At 40.5% G+C, this 22,915-nt stretch overlaps 1 protein-coding gene across 8 annotated transcripts in view; it reads left to right on the forward strand.

The window, feature by feature from the left end:
* Positions 1-22,915, forward strand: part of STARD13 (StAR related lipid transfer domain containing 13) — a 442,897-nt gene that overhangs the window by 330,512 nt on the left and 89,470 nt on the right. The window contains exon 1 of one of the 8 annotated variants that reach the window (XM_054015320.1): positions 17,195-17,202. The exons of the other annotated variants lie outside the window; for them this stretch is intronic. The gene's annotated coding sequence lies outside the window, so the exon portion shown is untranslated. Of the gene's footprint in view, positions 1-17,194; positions 17,203-22,915 lie in introns of those variants that run through there. 8 annotated transcript variants of the gene reach the window in all.

The following is a 22,915-nucleotide window of genomic DNA, read 5'->3' on the forward strand; positions in this document are numbered from 1 at the left end:
CCCAGTTATTGACAGGACCCCATGTATTGTATAAGTGGGGGTGGGGACCCTCAGATTTGTTTGTAAAGCACCTAATCCGCTATTAAATAATTCTGCTTTCAGAGCATGATGCTTCATTTGCTCTATGAATAGAACTTCAATTTAATTCAATGGGAGTTCCATGCAAAAAAAGGGCTGTAAAATTGAGCCCAGAGACTTCATCAGATTGCAAACTCTGTATGTACAATGCTGAATTGTGTTGTAGTGGAGTAAAATACAGTGATACAGTATTAAAACTGTTGTTTGATCCCAGAAATTGCAGTGAAACTCAAAGTAATTCCAAGAAAGAATCATCAGAGCTATTTAGACATAGTAATTAAGAAATACACTTTTATAGTCAACAATTATTCCAGTACAATATTTCAACATATTAAGTGAATTCATGTGTAAATCACACTGCTGTCAAGAATCTTGGATTGGGTCAGGCCACTCTAGCATTGCTTTATAAACTCTTTGCTTTCTTAAAGGAGTGGAAAACATTAACATAATTTTGAGCTATCGAGCCTGCATACCAATCACTTAATAGTATAGTAGTTGGCATTGCAAGAGTTCCAGCTTTGAATGCTAAAAGAGAAGGGATTAAGGAGAGGAGTGTGAAAATGGCTGCAACACTGCAAACCTTCATTTTCAGATACTGGAATGGACTTTTGGATGTTAAAGCCTGTAGCTTGTGGTAGCCTATCATCTGTAGCATGTGCTGAAATTCCATCTGGGCCATGAAATTGCTGAATAATATAGTGATCTGAAACTGAATGTCCTGCTATTTAGTTTTCTGAGTTAAAAGGAGAGTAAGGTTGATTGTACAGTATAAAACACTGAGATTTTTTGCTTTAAACAAATCTTTCAATATTTCAGCTATATTCTGCTCTGTTATGTGGATGCCTTAGTGGGGGAGTAAGTACAAGGATCCTCTTCCATTGTTATATGAAAGGATCAGGGCAGGAACTTCAGCTATTCTCACAGAAAAGCCATCCCCCCATATCATTCAGGAGGTCAGCCCCATTGCAGAACGTGTCCTAAGGCCTGCAGGAGAGGAGCTACATAGTAATGCAGTAATGGAAGGCACATAGTAATGGAGCTCCCCGCCCCCACCCCTGTGCTGCCTACCTTAACAGGAGAACATCCAGCGCATAAGAGGGTCTATCTTTAGGAATCTGGCACTTCAGAAGATTTTGTGTGTCCAGTGCAGCATGTTTCCTGTGCTGACCTGATTTCAAACTCACATGGCTTCTGACATTTTCCTTTTTAAAAAGAAAAAAGCATGCACATGCATGCGCACACCATTAAGGATACTGAAGTATCCAGAAGGAAGGATGATCTAGCAGTTAGGGCAAAGGCAGGGACTCGGGAGAACCAGGCTCAGTTCCCTGCTCCATCCCAGACTTATGGTGCAACCTTGAAGGGCAAGTCACTTCATCTCTCTGTACCTCAGTTCCTCATCTGTAAAATGGGGATAAGAACACTTTCCTACCTGAAAAGGGTGTTGTGAAGATAAATACATCCTGAGGTGCTCAGTTACTGTGATAATTGAGACCATAGAATACCCGAGATAGAAATATAACCTGTATGCATAATGCACAACTGCAGTATCAATATTAAAAAATCCTAAGTATTCAAAATCAAAAAGTAAGTCAATGTATGTACTAATTTAAACTTGAAGTTGGTATGTTTGGTTAACAACAATATCAACATAATGAAGATTCAAAATCATCATGGCTAAATTGGGGTAGGGATGAAAGCCTGCTGGCTGGAACTTCAAACCAGAGGAGACTGAGGTGATACTGATCAGAAAAGGAAAGCACTCCAGGGACCTGGCAAAATATACAACTGCTTCATCATCAGCTGGTCTGGAGTCTAGGGGTCTTATTAGACTCATCGTTATTCCTAGACTTGTAAGTTGTATTGAGCACCAGACTAGCATTGTTTCACCTATGGGAAAGCAAGTGCTCTGCACTTTCCTCTGTCAGATGTGGATCTTGTCTCCATCATTTATGCCATCATAACCTCTTGGCTGGCCTTCAGAACCTCAATCTGTTCCAACATGCAACCATCACCTGTTGAATCGGGTGGGCCAACAAGAGCACATAATTCATGTGGTACACATTTGTCTGCCATCTGAAATTCAAGGCACTGGTTACCATATACAAGGCCCTAAATGGTCTGGGCCCAGGATGGCACCACCTTACCATCTGCAAATTCTCTATTCTTAACCAGAATGCTGAAACTCAGAGCACGTCTACACTGCCCCACAGTTCGGACTACGGGAGAATGAATATTAGAACGCACCAAAGTGCTGCTCTGTAACTCGTCCATGTAGACACTGCAAGTGCAAACTTAAAGGTCCCCCGTTCTCACTAATGTAGTCTTCTTCAAACAGGACTACGTTATTGCAAACGAGGGACTTTTAAGTTCGCACCCACAGCATCCACATGGGAGTTGCGGTGCAGCACTTTGATGCGTACTGCTATTCACACACCCTGTGGCCTCAATTTTAGGGCATTGTAGATATGCACTCAGTGACCCAGGAATGAAGCTTTTGAATGCCGGACACGTGGCATTCTCATTGGCAGTCCTATGCCTCAGGAGTTCACTCCCTGTGCACTTATAGAAAGAGCCGCATAACAAACATCTTTGCTTAAGCCTTCCAAAATGATTAAACTTCTAGATGACTTGTCAGATGAAAAGCCGCAGGTAGAAAGTGAACATGACACTTTGTTAAAGTCTCAGTTTAAAGCTTATAAAGGAGCCCTACTATGGTAAAGGACATCATATAGATGTCTATAATAGTAATGACCATAACTCTGATTCACAAGCCACACTTACAGATTCTTACATCACTACTTAGCAATATTGTACAAAGTCCCAGATACTGCTGTATTCATGATGGATGTGTTTAAAAAAAAAAAAAAAGTTCTGCTGCCATCACTTACACATGTGCAACTGATGGATTTCAGTGAGATTGGATGGGTATAACTGAGGGCAGAAATTGATCCTAACATTTGTTAATGATAATACAATAGTTATGTATTTTGTTTAAGGTCCATATTACTTACTTCAGCCAGGTTAACGTTAATTTGTAGACTTTTTTTGTTGGGGACAGAAAGAAGAGCTAGATTCTTAATTCAGTCATACAGATTGTTTCAAGTCAATATTAACAGTTTATCAGTTGATCTGGATGTATGCAAGTGTAACTAAGAGTAGGATCTGGTTTGACCTCTTTAGCACAGAATGAAAATAGGTATGTTTAATTATACCCTATTAACATAAAGGGTTTATTTTTGTGAATTGGGCTTGTTTTATGATTTTGTCATAGTCTTAAGTAGGGATGGTTTAAGGCTCGTTCACCATGTAGACTGACCATCTGCGCTCAATAATTGCAAATTCACTTCCAGTATTAATAAACTCTTTCTGTGTTCTTGCATGTCTCTGAAATGCCTTAGGCAACTGTTTCTCCCTCATATGGAAAAATCACAACAGCTGTGGGATTCACAAGGACTTCAGTGCTTGTCTTATGCTACATTTCTGGAAGCAAGCTGCTAAGTGCAAACAACTTTCCACACTGCCTAATAACTGTAAACCCATTAAGTGTAACTTCGGTGACATCAGAAAAATAACTTTCTTTCAAAGTGCCTTAATTGGATTACATAGTACCTGAACACCTGTGCTCATTCTCAGGGCCCAGGCCATAGTTTTGAAGTACCTATAAGTCAATAAGAAATAATGACCCAGATCCTCATCTGGTGTAAATCAGCAGTTAGCATGAGCTGAGACTCTGTCTCAGTATTTTTAGACCCTTTTCTAAATGCAAAGAATGTTCATGCAACTTCCTACATCTTTATTCTGCTAGCAAATTAATCAAATCTAGCAAATAAAAATTGACCATCTTCACAGATGGAGTTAAGACAGTACACCTCTACCCCGATGTAATGCTGTCCTCAGGAGCCAAAAAATCTTACTGCGTTATAGGTGAAACCGCGTTATATTGAACTTGCTTTGATCTGCCGGACTGCGCAGCCCCGCCCCCGTGGAGCGCTGCTTTACCGCGTTATATCTGAATTCATGTTATATTGGGTCGTGTTATATCGGGGTAGAGGTGTATTATATTTATTTGGACTTTTAGAACTTTTGACGAAGTCTCTTATGAAAGACTACTAAGAGAATTTATTAGTCATGGTCTAAGAGACAAAATATTGTCATGGAAATGAAACTTTCTAAGAGACAGAAAACAAAGACTAGGAATAAATGAAGTTTTCATCATGGCCAATAGCTATTAGCAGAGTGCCCCAACATTCTATGTTAGCACTAATGTCGTTTAGTATATTTATGAATGATCTGGAGAAAGAGTGAGCAGCGAGATGACAATGTGTGCAGATGACACCAAATTATTAGATGGCTCAAGACCAGCAAAAACTGAGGAACTTCACTGGGACCTAACCAAGCTAGGAGAGTGGGCAACAGAATGGCAGATCAAATCAAATGTTTAGAAATGCTAGTTAATGCACATTTGAAAGGAATAATCTTTTATACCAAATCATTTCTAATTTATCTGTAACAGAGTTTCTGAAAATACATCAACATAGATTGTATCCTCCAAGCTTGCCAGGTGCTGTGTTCCTCCAACTCCTTGTGAAGTCAGTTTGTAATAATATCTCTTAATAACATATCCTAATAAAGGCCTGATCCCTGGAAATGACCTCAGATGATCAGCTGCCAGGTCTCTCTCCAAACATTTGCTGGCATAGCTCTGTTGGTCAGGGGTGTGATGAGGTGTGATCCCTGATCCATGTAGCTATGCTGGCAAAAGCATGTTGAAACCGTTATCCCAGCAAAACTGCATGTTTGCCAGTATAGCTTATTTCATTTGAGGGGCTGGAATAAGCCACAGATTTTGTTGTTGTTTTTCTCATTGTCTTCAAAAGGAATTGAGGGCACCCAGTTCTCCCAGGAGGCATTTAGCATACTGCGGGATTGCGCCCATAGATCATAAACTCCTTGGGTTGGTGTCCATTTGTCTTTACAGCACCATGCACACACACAACTCTGTGCAGATATAACAACTTGATGTTCCAGTTTTCTGGGCATGGGGAGTGGCCTGTTTTGTTGCTAATGGCTTGATATGATAAGCTTTTATTATTTGGGGATCTTGTTTCAATTATTCTGTTTCCTCCAGCCACCCACCTTCACATGCCCTGTTTATTTGCTGTTTTTTTCATCAGGAAGAGTGTATCATGTTCAACCTATTATTGTTTTAATTTTTGCAACTTGTCATTTTTGCCCTCAAGTTTTTGCCCTCAGTCAGTCATGTGTGCAGCATCTGACCTCCTTCTACATCCTCTAGCTCTTCTAGTTCTCTCCCATTGCCCGAGGGTTCTCATCTGCTTCCTTCTTGTTTGCCTTTGCAGCCTCTCTTAAGGTGATACCCGCTTTTTTAGCAGTCCATCTGAGACTATCTTTGAATATCTTGTTTATATTCTTCTGATTCATTGGTACCCATTCTTTCCCCAATGCACATATTCTCTTGCCATTGGATACCAAAAAAACATCCTCGGGTATCTTCCCAGGAGGTCAACGCTCACTTCAATTATTATGCATATATATATATCTTTGTTACTATAGTGTTCTACTGAAGCTGGCTCAACCTGCTCTTGTTAAATCCTAACTATTTTACACCCTCCTTGATGACTGCAGTAGACTTATGTAATTAGTTCAAAAGGAGTCATTTATTTTAAAAGTGGCCAGTTAGACATGGCTGCTCATTCCTTAAAACGTGTGTTGTCTATAAAGGGGAGCTTCTTTAAAACCAGCTGCACCATACCGTTATAGTCTCACCCAGAGCACCCTTGAACTTTCCTGCACATATGAGAGTAGGTGGCTGCCAACAATGTGTCATGCTGTTAGTATGGAAATGTTTAGTGCTTGGAGAGAACATTTCTTGTCTCTTCCTGTTTCTTTGGTTCTGAGAATCCTGGTTATGAAAGAATATAAGCTCTTCACGGCCTCTAGTGGACAACAGCTAGAACTGCAGGTATATTTTAACCTGTAAATGGATCTGAGGGAAAACTGGGTGTTACCAGTACACATTTTTTCTTAATATTCTTTGGTCATTGTTATAGAGGATTGATATAGACTCCCAAGAATGTAGGTCTCTCAAATAACACCGGAAGATAAACGTATGGTGTGTGTCGGGGGGGGGGGGGGCGGGGGGAGAAGTGAAGGTCATTTTGGGTTGCTAGTATAATTTATATCATTACAAGAGAATTCTTTGTCACCACTTACAAACCTGAAGGGATGCTGAGAGTGAAGTCTTGATTTCCTTTCGATTATTGTCCTTCAACTGCCAGGTGAAGATCAGTGCTATAAACAGAACACTGGCAATATGGCAATGTGCAGTTCAACTTCTAAGTTTTCAATACATAGCACATAACAAGGCTTATTTTGCCTTTTCATTTTTAGATTGTCCACAGTTTATAATAGCAGTGATTACAAACACAACAGAGTATAAACGAGGCTTATTGACAAATGTTTCATGAGAGGAAGGAGAAGCTGTCTCTGCATGTCATTGAAAACACCTTGGTTTAGCATTCATTCTCATCATTAATAGTGTTATATTGGATAAGCCCATTAGGTTACTCTATATGGAACAAAGACTGTACCTGAAGAACTGATGTGGGATTAAGCCAGTTAACATGATGGCACCTGTTCTCGTCTTTGTTTTTGGTTGTCTATGGTAAAATAAGAGAAAAGGTGTGATTAGCCTGTAAGTCTTTCCTTGGGAGAATCCAAAAAAGTAGGCAAAGATAAGGGCAGAAAGCGAAAGTTGTGGTTAATTTATGTTTGTTAGAGCCATAAATTGAACAATGGTCTGATACAGGGAGAAGAACGCATTCTAAATTTAAGTCATTATCATTATCCTGTCTACCCATATTTACATGTATACAAGACTCTTGGAGAAGAATTTATAGATTTTGAGGGCAGAAGGGACCATTATGAGCACCCTATCTGTACTCTTGAATTAAAAAGGACATTGAATTTTACCAAGTGGTTCCTTCATCAAGCCCATAACTTCTAGTTAAGATAGATCATATCTTTTAGCAATACATCCAAGGAGAGATACTAGAAATGCTTAGACTTGTCATTTTGTCACAGTGAAGAGTGTAGCTTCAGTGTAATTTAGGTACAAGTTAATGGTAAATGCACTAAGGCTAAGGAAGCTGTGTTTAAAATTAGTGTTTTATACACTATAGGATCGCTATATTTCTAACTGGATCATACAAGAGGCATTGGAGTTCGAAGTTATTCCTTCTCTTCACACATATCAATTTCAGTATCAATATCCATTATCATAGTGCTGAGGCATTGGTTTAATGAAAATTAGAGGAATGAGTGCCACCTACTAGTTCATCCATCCCACTTTCTGCAATACTTGGCTTTTCCATTGGAGGTCTTGTGTCTAAGTCTGCCCCTGACTGCCCCTGTTTAACTTATAAAGTCAAATAAGATCCCCTATATGACAGTAGTTTGGCTTCAGCATAGTTGCTCAGGTTTTCTATAAAGAGGAACACTAGGTGCCCCTGAAATTATTAGAATATTATTCTCAGATTCAAATGCATTTCTATTTCCTAAAGCTTAAAATGGAGTGTTCACCAATAAAGTCTCTTATGGACTGTAGCATTGGGTACCATGTTTATGGATTGTGGCTCAGCTGTCTATATTAGGTACCTATATGACCCCCATCATCCGGGTATCTGAACACTTCATAACCTTTAATGAATTTATCACAACATCTCTGTCAGGTAGGGAAGTATTATCCTCATTTTGCAGAGGGGGAGCTGAGGCACCAACAGGTTGACTTGCCTACACACAGGAAGTCTATAGTGGAGCGGGGTAATGAGTCCAGGTCTCCCACATCCTAGCTTGTATCCTAATTCCTGGACTATCCTTCCTCTCTCCATTGGGTGTGGAATATTTGGTAGTTTTAATTTTTTTTCTAAAGACTATTTTTTGAAAGTAAAGCTACAGTGTGAGTTTTTAATGCCATAAAACTTTTTAGAGAGACAAGGTGGGTGAGGTAATATCTTTTATTGGACCAACTTCCCATTGTTTGACTTCCTTTTTTCTTCATGTCATGGAGTTTCCATTTCAAACTGCAAAATTCTCTGTTCCATTGTTGTTTGCAGTGTTCCAAATAACAATGGTAACAATAGAATTTTGCAGTCTGAAATGGAAACTCAACAAAATGAAGAAAGAGGAAGTCAAACTTAACAGGAAGTTGGTCCAAAAAAAGATATTACCTCACCCACCTTGTCTTTCTAAAAAGTTTTATGGCATTAAAAGGCCATGTTATAATAAAAGATCCCTCATCCATTTTTATCTCTTTAATATCTAATATCTTTGGACAACATGGCTACAACTACACTGAAATAAAACTTGGTGACTTTTCCAAGAGAGAAAGGTGACATGAGCAGGACAAGGCTAATGTGATCTGACATTCTCATGGACATCACTCCTGTTTGTGAAAATCTAAGGTAGGAGAGTGATATAAATGAAGTCAAATCTCCCTGCGCCTAACAGTTCAGATAGCTCTCCAAACTCTTTCCCCAAAGGTTCTTTCAGTCTCTTAATGTTTAGATTACAGGGAGGCCTTCTAAGTTGGCGTGACACCTACTTCTTAGGCTACATCTACACTACGGGGGGGGTCGATTTAAGATACTCAAATTCAGCTACGTGAATAGCGTAGCTGAATTCGACGTATCGCAGCCGACTTACCCCGCTGTGAGGACGGCGGCAAAATTGACCTCTGCGGCTTCCCGTCGACGGCGCTTACTCCCACCTCCGCTGGTGGAGTAAGAGTGTCGATTCAGGGATCGATTGTCGGGACGCGATAAATCGATCCCCGAGAGGTCGATTTCTACCCGCCGATTCAGGCGGGTAGTGTAGACCCAGCCTTAGTTCTAAAGTATGTAATTAAGTTTCTTAAATCAAGACTTATTTTAGATGAAACATCTTGGTGAAAATCAATACTTTTCTGGTGCTAGAGCTCTGTCAGTTTTTTGTTTTTCTCTGTAAAGCAGATTGAAAGGAAAACTGAAAAATCATTGAGAAAGAAATATAATTAGTAAAGCTTTGGGGGGGGGAGTGGGTGTCTGCATGCATGTTTGTGATGGAAGAAAACAAATATGTCAATAATATAGATTACCAAACAAAACCAAATATTAATTCTATTAGTTTGTGAAAGGTCAGGGAGACAACATGTCATATCACAGGCATAGGAAACTTTGTCTACCTCCAACAAAACGCAGCGGGTCTGCAAGTAATGAAATACTTTGTTTTAAATAAAAGATTGTAAGTTATGAAATAAGCACATGCCAAATTCCTTTCCTATGTCTTTAGTCAACATGAGTTTGGAGGCATCACTCATTCACTGACAATTAGAGCGGGGCAGGAAATGGTTTTTCCATCCTGTGAAAATTTTCAAGATTTCAAATATTTTCCTGTTCCACATTGGGATGAAACTAAGACCTTTCAAAGTTTTTCCACATATGTCTGCACACATACACAAAAAAGAGCAAGACCCAGCCCAGAATAACTCAACTGGGATGGGGGAGATCCAGGTTGGAGTCCCTGCTCAGCCTGATTCAGAGCAGGGACTGGAAGCAAGGTCTCCCACATCCCAGCAGAGTGCCTTCACTAGTGGGTTACTATGGGGTCTTGGTCTCCTTCTATGGTTTTGATTAGAAATTCCATCCTGGATTTCAGAAACCTTTCCAATGAAAGCTTAGTTGAAACTGGAACATTTCCACAAAAAGTTTCTGTTTTAGCTAATCGATATTTTTTTACAGAGAAATGTTTTGTCAGAAAATTTCTAACTAGTACTACCAGTAACCCTGACATTTGTTCTCCTCTTACAAATGCTTGTTTAAAATAAAACCATGATGGGATCGTTATTACATCATCGTTAAGTTACAGTAAAAGCAATTTGTTAGAATGAATATTTATTATGTGATTACTCTGTCGGCAATATTTTTAAAGACTGAAGTAGGACCATGTTCTCAAAGAGCAAGTATTTTCCTGTTTTTATATATAATCTCTGAATGTGATTAATAGCACCTAACTTGTTTCCATGAAAATCCATGTTGAAATCTCTCAAGGGCACATGATAGCTTCCAGTTGGTGAGAGTTCTTAAAGAGGTCCTGTAAATTGTTAGCCTACCTCAGGGTTGCTTTTGTCATAGCAGAGGGTGGTAGGTCCTACGTGTGTGGCAGTATTGTGAAAACTGAGATTTTAATAGGATTATCAAGTAGTGAGAGGGGAAGAACCGGAAAATGTTGATGTCATATAGGTTCAACAACTTCTCTATTAGGATTACTAGAAACAGTGCAACTGAGTAGCTGATCTTAAGCAAGCAGTATTGTTTCCAGTCTCACTAAGATTAAGAACTTTTAAAAGCAAGGACAACACAGCGTTAGAGTTGCCATGGGGTATTTATGGCCATGCATACTTCAGATCTGAATCCTGAAGTGCTGAGCTCTCCCTGCAAGGGGTTTAGCAGTCTAGAATAGTTACTAGCCATAATAAAAACCTTTCTGCATTTGAATGCTGCTTCTTATTTATGCTTTGGAAATACATTTTGATCACTTTTTAAGGAAATATATGACAAAAACATTTAAATGTTTGTTTTAATATACCATAAGTTCTGGAGCTCTTGACTAAATAAGGCAATGCCATATTTATTTATATATTTATTAGTACAAAATACTCCGGAATAGAGTAGACTCATTAGATAAATAATATCAAATAATTACAGCCTGAGGCAGCAAGAAGCTACTGTTAAACATCGGTGTTTAGGGATATTGCACAATCAATGATGTATCCTTAACTGTAGTTCTCCTGAGGGTGGAGAATGAGGAAATATCACCCTGGGCTATGATCTTCTCAGATTTTGCAAGAGCAGGCTATAGCAGTACTTGGTGCAAGCACCTCAAAGAAAACATGAAGTGCTGCTGTTGCTAATTCCCTAGGTGGCTACCTACTTTTCTAGGTAGCTCTGAACTAGTGCCCAGTGGGGTGTTTAGGGAGTATTGTGCTCCTACAGGTGTTGCAACTGGACAGCCACTTCAGGCTATTAAAGGTCCCATAGCACTTTGTGCAGGAGTAGGGGTAATTACATTCTGACTACCTGTATTTCCCTTGCAGTTTAATTTGGATACCTTATTTTTAACTTCTTGTCCTACACTGCTGTGCAGCATTACTGCACGTGGTAAATGTTTCACACCAGAGGCAGCTGTGCTTCAGTGGTAGAAGAAGAGAATTGCATATCGTTTGTTAATTGCTTTAGGATGACTGATGATGATAATATATCAGGCTTAAGTTTTAAGCCATAGTTAGGTTTATGATTGGTGTCATCATACATTTCATTTGTATATGGCTCTTGAATTCCAACTTTCCTCACAATAGAAAAGATAACTTTACTAGATGCAGTTTCTTGGCAACTGCAATACCATGCCAGCTCCTTAGTGCATTGTGTCTTGAGGACAGATGCTGATGCTGAACTTTTAATTCCTTCTCTCCCTTATTACATCCTTTTTAAGCCTTTTATGTACAGAAGGGAATTAGCACTCCAGACCATTATTGTTTGTGGTGTTTTTAATTACTGATTTTCATGACACCCAATTAACATTTTGCTGTGAGCAAGACATTTTTATCCCCTTAAGCAAACCAGAAATTAACATTTGAATATGTACTTTTAAAAAATGTTTGAATCATACAACACTTCCAAGAGTTCTTGTCCCTGAGCTCTGTAGAGCATTTGAATTGGCTTACACAAATTATTATGTTCTGACATTTACAAGTTGAACTTGATGTTAAACTAGGCTCATGTCATTTAAATACCTTAAGTGATATTTTAGGCCCTAGAGCAGGTGTTCTCACAACAAATGTTTTGGTGGCCTCAGAGTGCGGCCACCAACTCTTGACCATTTTTCCTAAAATACGTAATTAACTTTAGGAAAAACAAGTAAATATGCACATATAACTGCCCAAGTCATTATAATGTATTTATGTAGGACTTTTTTTTGCACACTCAATAATAAAAATAATGTACAGTTGTCTCTATTCTTTACTGGGCCTAAACAGAATAGAAACACAAATAAGGTGCTTTGCACATTCTTGTCTTTTTTCTTATTGTTTCTTTTGCTTCTTCGGTTGCTTTTTTTTTTTTTAAACGAACACAAATATCACTTTTCACAGCAGACTTACTCAGCAGTGGCAATCCTGAGGACAAATTGAGCCCTGGATGAGGAGGTGGGAATGGAGGCAGCAGGAGCCAGGGGCAATGGGGCAGTAGGGAAGGCAGCAGGGGGAGGAAGGGATAGTGAGCTTGGGGAACAGAGCCCATAGCTGGAGCCTGCCACCCCAGGAAAGGTGGGGAACTCACTGGCTGCCTGCTCCTCCAGGTTTTGTCTCCACTGCTTTGCGCCCCTCCTCCCCCCCACCAATAACCACCCAGAAGGCTGTAGCCACAAGAAAAGCCCCCTGGTGGCCGCATGCGGCCACGGTGGCCACATTTGAGAAACGCTGCCATAGATCAGGGGGTAGCCGTGTTAGTCTGTATCTACAAAAACAACAAGGAGTCTGGTGGCACCTTAAAGACTAACAGATTTATTTGGGCATAAGCTTTCGTGAGTAAAAACCTCACTTCTTCGGATGCACCGAAGAAGTGAGGTTTTTACTCACGAAAGCTTATGCCCAAATAAATCTGTTAGTCTTTAAGGTGCCACCAGACTCCTTGCTACCATAGAGTTTACTTACAGTTTTACTGCTTTCTGCAGTTTTAGTGACTCATTTTGTGTATTGGATGTCTCTGATGGAAGGGGTTTGCAAATCCTGCAGTCTTGTCTCTTGTATTATAGCAATCATGCAGGCTTCGCAGCAGTGGCTCTGAAGGATGGTGTGTAAAGCAGAGAGAGGCCGTTTAACTTTCATATGCCAGATTCAAGCTGCTGAATTTAGAGTTAGAAAACATTTATATTGGCTGGTAATATGTGACATACAGATATGCCAAAAAAAAAAAAAAAAAAACCACATGGGTTCTTTTTTTCCACCAGGACAAATAATTAAAAGGCACAAATTAATACAAGAAATCAAAAACGACAGAGGTCTTCTTGAAAAAATGTGGAATTTTGGCAAAGGATGTGTTGTGCATACTTTAATCCTTCACAAATTTTATAATATCAAAAATGCAAATGCATCCCAGTTTATATCTCCTTATCTAATGTAGATAGTACTGTTGTTCTACTTTACACAGACATTGAGACTGTGAGTGACTAAAAAAAAAAATCTAGCTAGCTCCTGCAAGAGCCTTCTGGCACAACAGTGCTGTTAGTTGATGTGGGCAGGGAGATGGAGCCTTTACCCTCAGTAAAGGGGAGGGAGGTCTGTTATGACTGGTAGCCAAAGACTAGGGTTACCATACGTCCGGATTTTCAAATCCCCGTCCGGGGGGAAATCCCAAAAAGCCGGACATGTCTGGGAAAATAGGGAGGGAGGGCCCGGCGGTGCTCGGCAGGGGCTGGGGGTGCTGGGCTGGGGGCCGGCGCGGTGCTGGGCCCGGGGCCAGGCCGGGGGCTGGCGCGGTGCTGGGCCGGGGCCAGGGGGCGGCGGTGCGGTGCTAGGCCGGGGGCTGGCTTGGCCGGGGCCGGGGGCACGGTGCTCGGCCGGGGCCCAGGCCCGGGCCGGGGATGGCGTGGTGCTGGGCCAGGGCCGGGGGCGCGGTGCCCCAGGGCCCGAGACGAGCCGGGCGAGCGGGAGACGCCAGGGCCAGAGCCTCTTGGCCTGGGCCGGCTGGCCGCCGGAGGGAGCCGCTCAGCCAGGGAGGCCGGACTGGGCCGCGCCGCACCCCGCCCCAGCCCCAGCTTACCTGCTGCCTCCCTCTTTCAGGCTTCCCGCGAACATTTGATTCGCGGGAAGCAGGGGAGGGGGAGGGGGAGGAGCAGGGGGCGGAGCTTTCAGGGGAGGGGGCAGAGTTGGGTTGGGGAAGGGGCAGAGTTTGGGTGTGGCCGGGGCCCCATGGAGAGTCCTCCTTTTTAAAAATTAAAATATGGTAACCCTACCAAAGACCCCATTTTTTCCTGTGAAATTTTTCAGCAATGTTCAGTCAATAATCTCTACTTGTGACTGTAAAATTTGAAATATTGAAACATGTTGGTTTGATTTTAATCGAAATTTTCATTTTGACCCTAGTTTTCAAAAAACAAAACACTTTTTCGAAATTTCAGATTTTGTCTCCTACTTTCTTCCCTTTTTTTCTTCTTTGCCCGTGAATGCGACAGAATGACTGAAAGATGCCTCCATTTCCCAACTCCCCTTTTTGCCCCCTTCTTCAACTCTAACTTTTCAAAACTTCTCCAAATTTGGAAAAGTTACAGAGTGGAAAAAGGTAAAAAAGAAAGGGTAAATTGTGTGTATGTAGGAGGAGGACCCCAAACCATAGACATTTTTCATTTCTTTGCATTCAGTGGCAAAAAGAAACAACAAAAATTTGAAATTTTGAAAAAATTTGTTTTTTGCAAACTGAAATGAAAGGTTTTGTTTTCTTTCAAAATTTCTAGTCAAAATGTAATCCAAAATTACCTCTTGTTGTGGAGAATTTCATTTTCAATGAAATCCCATTTTTCCACCACTAAATTTTTTGATTGATAAATTTCAACCAGCTCTAGTATCTGCCTTGTACTGTAAAGGTGGTACAGAACCTCTATTTCCTACTGGACTTATATCTTCTCCTGGACTCCAGTGGCCAGGAATGAGTTTCATCTTCAGCTGGCAAGCGATGCCCTCTTCCTTCTTAGCTGCTGCCCTGGTCTCAGTGAGCCACATCTTCATCACCTCAAGCCTGAACTATTGCCATGAGCTTTACCTTGGACTGATCCTGAGGACAGCCCGTAAACCACAGCTGGCCTTTTAGGTAGAACAGACCAACAAAGCACATTATACCAGTGTCCTGCTCTGTTAAGTTCCAGTTTCATTTAAAATCCTGGGGTCCTCATTTTCTAGAATTATAAATTACTGAAGAACAGGATTTCAGAGGCCACCTCTCACTCTGCACCTAATCACGACAACTACATTGAGTAGATGATGTGGTTTACAGAGGCCAGATTTGAACTGGTGGGTGAGGAGGCAAGCTCAGAACATTCTCAATTGAAGGTTAGTACCCAGTCCTGGGTATATACAGAGGGAACAAGCCTTTAATCTGCTTGTATGGGAACAAGCCTTTAATCTGCTCTGTATTAACATTAGTTTTTTAATTCTGTAAATATTATTCAAATGGGTATTTACTACTGATTGGTCTCATTTATGTAACTTCAAGTACATTTTAAAGGTCAAGCAAGTAATTTTAATCAGAGTCCCATGTGTTTTGACAGATAATTATTGCACATACAATGGCCCTAGAAAGTTGATTAAAAAGGTTTTTCCTTACAGCTGTGAATGAGGGGTAGGGATGGTGTTGCCTCTCTTCTATATATGCAGAGCAGCTACTGCTCCATCAAGTTACTGGAATGGATCAGCCAGTCCATCCACAGGAGAGTCCTATAGCTGCAGCAGTTCAAATCTAAATCACAGCTGCTTGGACCGGTGCCCTCAGCACTTGTCTTATGGCTGCCTATTGACAAAGCAGTAGCTCTATCAGAAGATGCATGGGGGGGCATGCAGGGTCATGTGCCCCCCCAGATTTGCTGCTTGGCTTGTACTGAGCATGCTCACATGGAGTAACACTGCTGAAGCCTGCTGCCCTCACTCCTCCCCCCCACTATTGGCAGGCATGGGTCGTCTCCCCATTTTCTACCAAGCCTTCCCAGAAGATCAGTATGTGCTAGGCTTAATGGTTTCCAAACTGTGATATGTGAAGCACTTACTGGTGGTTCGTGGAGAGCTTACTGATCCCAGTGTGCTGGCTGACCTCATTTTCCATCTGTGCAATCATGTTCAAAGAGACTAAAAATACCTATAGAAATGTGGCAATATCCATCATGGGCCAGAAGCAGGGTTGAATGCCAAACCTTCAACATTGTAATATATAGACAGCTACTACTTGAGATAAAGGGCTACCTATAGCTGTTTGTGGATAATTCACCTACCATTGATCCCAACTGAGTGGGGGGCAAATAGTGTACATCAGACAGTGGGTTACATAAACAATTGCTGCAGTTCCTGATGCAGACTATGCCTGGTGGCTAACATAGGTCTCTGCAGTAATTTTTAGTTTCAGTAGCACTGTCTCTTGACAGGAGTTGGCGGGACATTTTAAAGTATCTATATGAACTGATTTATTTTGTCCTATATAGGCTGTAGTGCTAATTAAGTGCTAGCACATACTGTATTCTTATTTGTTAAGCACTGATAATGTGTTCAGTGCTGCACAAGAAAAGTAAAGAGAGTCTCTGCCCACACTGAGTCAATATGATAGTAAGGGTTCCTTGCAGCTGGAGCTGCCAGCATATACAGTATATCGTCTTGTTTAATCTATCATGTTAGTGGCAGGGAATAAGAGCATATCCAATATAATGGCTGTCAAAAATACTTTGCATTGTAGGTGTAAATTTATCTCTTAAGAATGGCAGCCTCTGATTCTGAGAAGATCATTATATAATACAATTCACTGAAGCAGTGTATTTTGCCATATCCTCCCACTGGAATAGAGCAGAGTGCTGTGCTACATTAATTAGTTCCTAAGCCTTGAAGGTCACAATGATCTGGCCACTATTTTCCAGTATTAGTGATTTTAATACATGATTGACTTTCATGTGTACACCATTAAAATGAAGAATTGTTTTTCAAGTTTGAGATGGAGCAGCAGGTTTTTCCTGTAGTATTTGCCATAGTTGCACAGCCAGTTGTAAAAGGGATGATTTATAGAAAATCCAGCTGTGAGTTTTCATTTCTTCAAGAGCAGGAGGCGGGACTAGAAACCAACCTAAAACCAAGCAGAGCAGACGAGAAATGATGTAGAGCACAGCCCCACAGACAACAGCTAAGCATCGTGGATTAGCTGGCAAAATAACGAGGAGGAAGCTGCACTTAGTGACAGAGAAGCCATCTGTCAGAATCTGAGAAGCAGGTTTCAAGAAACCAGAAAATGAAATACAGAAGAAAATGATTTTGGTTCAAAGGTACAGTGAAGCCTAAGGATATTTGTAGACAGTAAGTTTAAATATTGTAGTAAGGGTGTTTAGTACAACAGTTAACACTGTTTTGAGGAGCTTTTCAGCTTTGAAAACAGTCCTGTCTCCTTTGTAGCCTATCTTTTACTTAAAAGGTTTGAATTACTTTAAAGATGTTAAGAGGCTTATCTGTTTGAGATGGCTTGTTTAAAAAAAACTTGCAAACAAACTTTCAAATTGCTAGTATCCTCCACTTCAGAAGAGTGATTTTGTTTAATTAACTTAAGGGCACCTCCTGTAGTGAACAAGAATTATTTTGTAATTTTTCTGAAAGACATCTTTGATGAAAAGCTTGCTTGGTCCCAGATGTGAGCTGAAGGGGGTAGGTAAGAATAGTATTGTTGGAGAGGAGGTGAGAGTTCCCACCCAAATAATTATAGACTAACTAGAACTACAATGTATAAACATCTTAAGCTAAATTCTGCCCTTATTTATATTGGTGCAAAATCAGGAGTAAGTCCACAGAAAATTATTCCTGATTTAACTCAGGATAGTAGAATGTTGTTCCACATTTCTTAAAGCAGAAGAAATCCTATAGTGCTTCACAAAATATATTTTACTGTTTACAGAGGACTTGCTTAAAAACAATAATTAGAATATTTTTTAAAATGCACATTACATAGCACCTTTTGTCATATGTTTCTGAGAGCTTCCATCCTTGATATGAAGCATTGTATATGATGTTGTAAGCCATTCTATTGTTTGATGTTGACATGCTTTCAAATAAGGCTTGCACTATTTATAGGTATGTGTTCCATTCAATTTGGTGGTTTCTGTTTTGTTGTACTCTGCCTAATTTCAAAAGGTTTTTGAGGCTCCAATTTGGAATAATAAGGTTACATTAGCAATAGCAGAGGTGCATGATAGTTCCAAGCAAGACCCTAGGAGGCTGCTTTATTTGGAATTCGACAATTCTATTACAATTTGTACAGAAAAATAACTTGTTGCAATAGTTCTAATGTACTGTCTGCTCCATGCCAGTAGTGGAAGCATTGGCTGTAGACTTAAAAGAAAAAAAAACACTCAACATTATGGCCCAATATGGATGACAAAACATTGTAGCATGTGTGGGAAAATGGCTGCAGTCCAATGTCTGGAATCATTTATCTTCTAGTAGAGTCTGGAAGATGACTGTTTTATGTATTTTACAGAAATCCCTGCTGATTGATTTCATTTACTTAGGGGGAGGGGGCACAGAGACTGATTATCGGGACAAATGGAAAAAAAGTGAATCCTTTACAGTAACCCTGACATCCTGTTCTGGTTAGATTTTTGGCACTTTTAAATGTGATGATCTTACCATCCCTGACAATCATGTGGATCTTTCTTCTGGCTTCTTAATAAAATGTCATCTTTCTCCTCTTCATTTTGGGTCTCAAGCCAAAAAGTTGTGGGTTCTGCTTGCCATCTCTTTCACTAGCTTAGCCTTTCTCCAGCAGTGCATGGGATACATTTTGGAAATTATTGCAGAAGTCTGGAGGAAAGAGAAGAAATGGAAATTGATAACATTCTATATAACCTATTGTGGGAGTGCCGCATTCAGTATGCACAGCTGTTTGGAGAGATAGGCGTGAAATACTTTGAGATAGGTGGTCTGATTTCCTATCCATGGAACAAAGTCTGTTTTCAGTATGCAAGGATTTCTTAAATAGCTGCATTACAGTGGCAATCCTATGCACTGAGATGAAAATATAGGCCAATATTGACATTTGTTGTTAAAATAGCCATAATTCCTGGTTTTTCTTTATTCATTTTAGACTTTGACAAGCATCCTAGAAACAACTCAGATTCGCCTTAACATCATTTCTTCGCCTCATATTAATGTATTTTTTTTATATATGTTGCTGTCTGCCTGCCTTCCTGGTATTTGCATTTAAGTCAATTGTTCCCACTTCATAGTCTCCTCACTTGGCTCTGTCCCTGCTATACAGTCACAGTTCTGATTATATATCAGCCAGATCCAATACAAACTTGCTCTAATATCACAGGAATCCAATACAAACATTTTTGTATAATTAAACGAGAATAGGAGCTGAGTGGTATATGCACATGCACTTACTATCAAATAGAGTGCTGCTATTTTCAAAGATTAACAAAAGTAAAAAAGCAAAATTGGACTTTTTAAATGTCAGTGCTATTTTATTTTGTTCCCAGTAATTTCACCACAAGGTCCTCTGCTAAAGGCTACAGTATACCTGGTAGGGCGGAAGTAGCAAAACAGAAGGCTGGGGAAAGGGTGAAGTAGTGGATCTCCCCACATATACTCAGTCCCCACACATACACATTCAAAACATTCAGGAGGCTCAGGCTTGGGGATGGGGAAGGGGGAGAGAGAGAGAGAGGAAAAGCTCCCTCCCTCTTCCTACCCCAGAGAGGAATAGGGGGCTTCATATATTTATCAGGAACCTACTAGCTAGAGGTGGGACTCCTAAGCAGTGCCCAGAAACTGTACTCTGATAGGAATCTCAGGATCCCAGAGTTTTGGCCCTGGTCCTCTTTCTCTCGTCTAGATTCTGTCACTGCTATCCAGGTGCCTGGGAGGTTCTTTATCCAGATGCCTTGGGGGTAACTTACCCCCTCTGTCTATCTAAACATTTGTAACATGCTTATTATCAGTTTGTCTCTTTTGTTTGCTAATATCATTTTATGTATTGACCTCTGGATAGTAAGTTGATTTCTTTGGATAGTAGGTCTCTGGTCATTATTTTCCAGCCCTGGTTTAATATATACAACCAGATTTTCAGTACTGACTTCCATGGAGTGATGATAGTTTACACAAGCAGAGGATTTGTCCCATAGTGTGTAAATAGAATCACAGAAGCTGGAAGGGACCTCAAGAGGTCATGTAGTCCATTCCCCATGCTGAGGGAGAGTTAAGTATACCTACATTGATAGTTTTTTCCCTTAGGAGTTTGGCTTCATCTTCACCCCATCTACTGTTGTATTAATTCTGATGGAATATATAGGCCCAGCGAGAGACAGGTGTTAAAATGACCCTGTAACTATCCAACCTTGATTTAAGAGATGACATCAACTTGTAATCTTATACAAGAGCCAAAACAAGTGATTTCCAGGCCTGTGCACAATTAGTAGGGTTGAAAATCAACACAGAGAAAACTAAAACCATGAGAATGAACACCCAATAAGGAACACAGATAATACTTTCTAGGATTAACATAGAAGAGGTCCAATATTTCACATATTGGCCTCATTATAAGTACAACAGGTGGAACAGACAAAGACATTAAAGCCAGAACAGTGAAAGCCAGACATGCCTTCGTAACTCTAAAGCCGATCTGGAGAAACAGAAAACTTGCCTTTCAAATTAAACTTTGAATATTTAACACCGTTGTAAAGTTGGTCTTACTATATGGCACTGAAATTTGGAGTCTTATTAGATCCTTACTATCTAAACTCCAAGTTTTCATAAATGCTGCATATAGAAATCTTCCATATCAGATGGCCAGAAAACAAACAAACAAACAAAGAACTCCGGAAGAGGATGAAACAGAAACCAATAGTACAGGAAATTATGGAACGAAAATGGCTAGGACATACACAGAGACAAGATAAGAATAACATAACAAGATAGGTGTTTGACTGGATCCCCGAGGGCATGAAGTGACAAAGTAGACCAAGGAAAACATGGAAACACACAATAGAAGCAGAACTGAAAGCTATCAAAATGACATGGGAAGAAGCTAAGACAGCAACAGGAGACCAGCAAATATGGCAAGTGGTGGAGAAGGCCCTATGTTCCACATGGAAAAGAGAAGCATAAGAGAGTAACTGTCCAACATTAAAAGTTTTAAACCAGGTTCAGGTTTTGGTATACAGAGACATCAGCATGCTTAGTACCATGGCAGACACACAACTAAAAATCTTTTAAACCTTTTTATTGAAGATACAGAAAAAGAAGGGAGGAAAAGATTAAAGCATTTGACATGTAAATTGTTAAGTAAGGCTTTCATTTTAACAGCATCCCTTGTTTCCCTTTAATGTGGAGAGTCTTTAGAAAGAAAAAACTCTTTGTCAATAGTCTCTTAGATGGGAACCACTTTCCCTGTTGGAGGAAAAGAAAAAAAGTTAGTTAAGATGGTGGAGGTTATTGTTAAAGTTTGATCCCGTTTCCTAGAAGACAAAACAAGACAAACACACAAAAAAGAGGAGAGAAAAGAACAGCAAAAACAGAAAATGAAGCTTCTGTCTCTAGTGTTGACTCTCACGTGCAACCTCACTGCTGGAAAAACAAATGTATGGCACACAGTCTTAATAGCCACTCTGAGGCCTGACAAACTTGTACCAGTGTCAGGTTGCTTAGAGCATTGCATTTAGTTGCCTCTTTCTGGTCACAGGCTTACAGCAATGTTGCCAAATATACAGTCTTAGCTGGCTAAGCCAGACTTTTCTTAGAGGAAAGAAGAGAGGGGTAGGAAAGAGAAGAAATATGGCAGGGAAGGAGGAGGAAACAAATTCTCACATCCCAGGTGGTAGCTGGATTTAGCCAGAGCCTTTGGAGTTAGAGATGGTGATGTCATGTGGGTCTCTCTTTTTGGTTAGACCATCTCTCAGGATCAGAATGATGAAGGCCCAACAGTGTTAAAGTAGATCTCAGGGTCCCAGAAGATAGTGGGGGTGGCATCCAGGATGGTAAAACTCAGTGCAATGGCTGCTGGCAAACAGCTTCTTCTTCTGGATATTTTTCCCCAGTATTTTCTTATAAGGATCCCAAAATGGGTGGAATAGCCCATCCCTTCATTATTTTGTTCACCAAGTAGGCCTAATTTCCAGCCCATGCAATGTGGTCCATTAATTGCCGGTCCTACACTTCTCTTGTTTACCAGGCATGATGATAACACAGTCCTTGAATTATACCAGTAGGCCTTTTTGTATGGATTAATACAGTCTGTCTATCTCCATTTTGCACTTTTCCCCATCAACATATGTAGTTATAAGCTATTGTGATATTTTATGAACTCCCATTCACTTTTCACAACTGAGCTCATAATTGGGTAAATTTGTAGGCCCTATTATCACAACACTACTTCACTACCACTTCCACTTTCCTAGCTTTAAACTCCTAACTCCCTGTATCAGTGGGTATGTCTACATTGAAGCTGGAAGGGGTAATTTCCAGCTCTAGTAAATATACACATGCTAGCTCCCATCAAACTAGCACACTAAAAATAGCAGTATGTGCCAATGGTCTCAGATGTGATGGTAGGGTGGCTAGCCCCTCCTGCTGCTTGCACCGTCATGGCTACGCTTTGTTTTTTAGCATGGTAGTCTGCCCAGAGCTAGCATTGGTATGTACACCTTCCAGCTTGAATGTAGACAGACCCATAGTTACTGTGCTCCTGACTGATGACTGTGTTGGGACACCTTTTAGCAACTCTGTCACTTTCACTTTTTAAGCTAATGGATATAGTCCTTCTCCTGCCTCTTGGCAGATCTACCCAAAGAGGAAAATAGTCTAGTGATTAAAACAGTGGACTGTGGGTCAAGGCACTACTTTCCTTTCTCAGCTCTACCACTTAGGGCTTGTCTACACTTGAAACACCACAACAGTACAGCTGCAATGGTGCAATTGTGTCATGGAAGCACTTCAGCTATCTACGCTGACGGGAGGGGTTCTCCCATCAGTATAGGAATACACCTCCCT

Source organism: Malaclemys terrapin, chromosome 1 (genome assembly GCF_027887155.1).
Source record: "Malaclemys terrapin pileata isolate rMalTer1 chromosome 1, rMalTer1.hap1, whole genome shotgun sequence".
NCBI lineage: Eukaryota > Metazoa > Chordata > Testudines > Emydidae > Malaclemys > Malaclemys terrapin.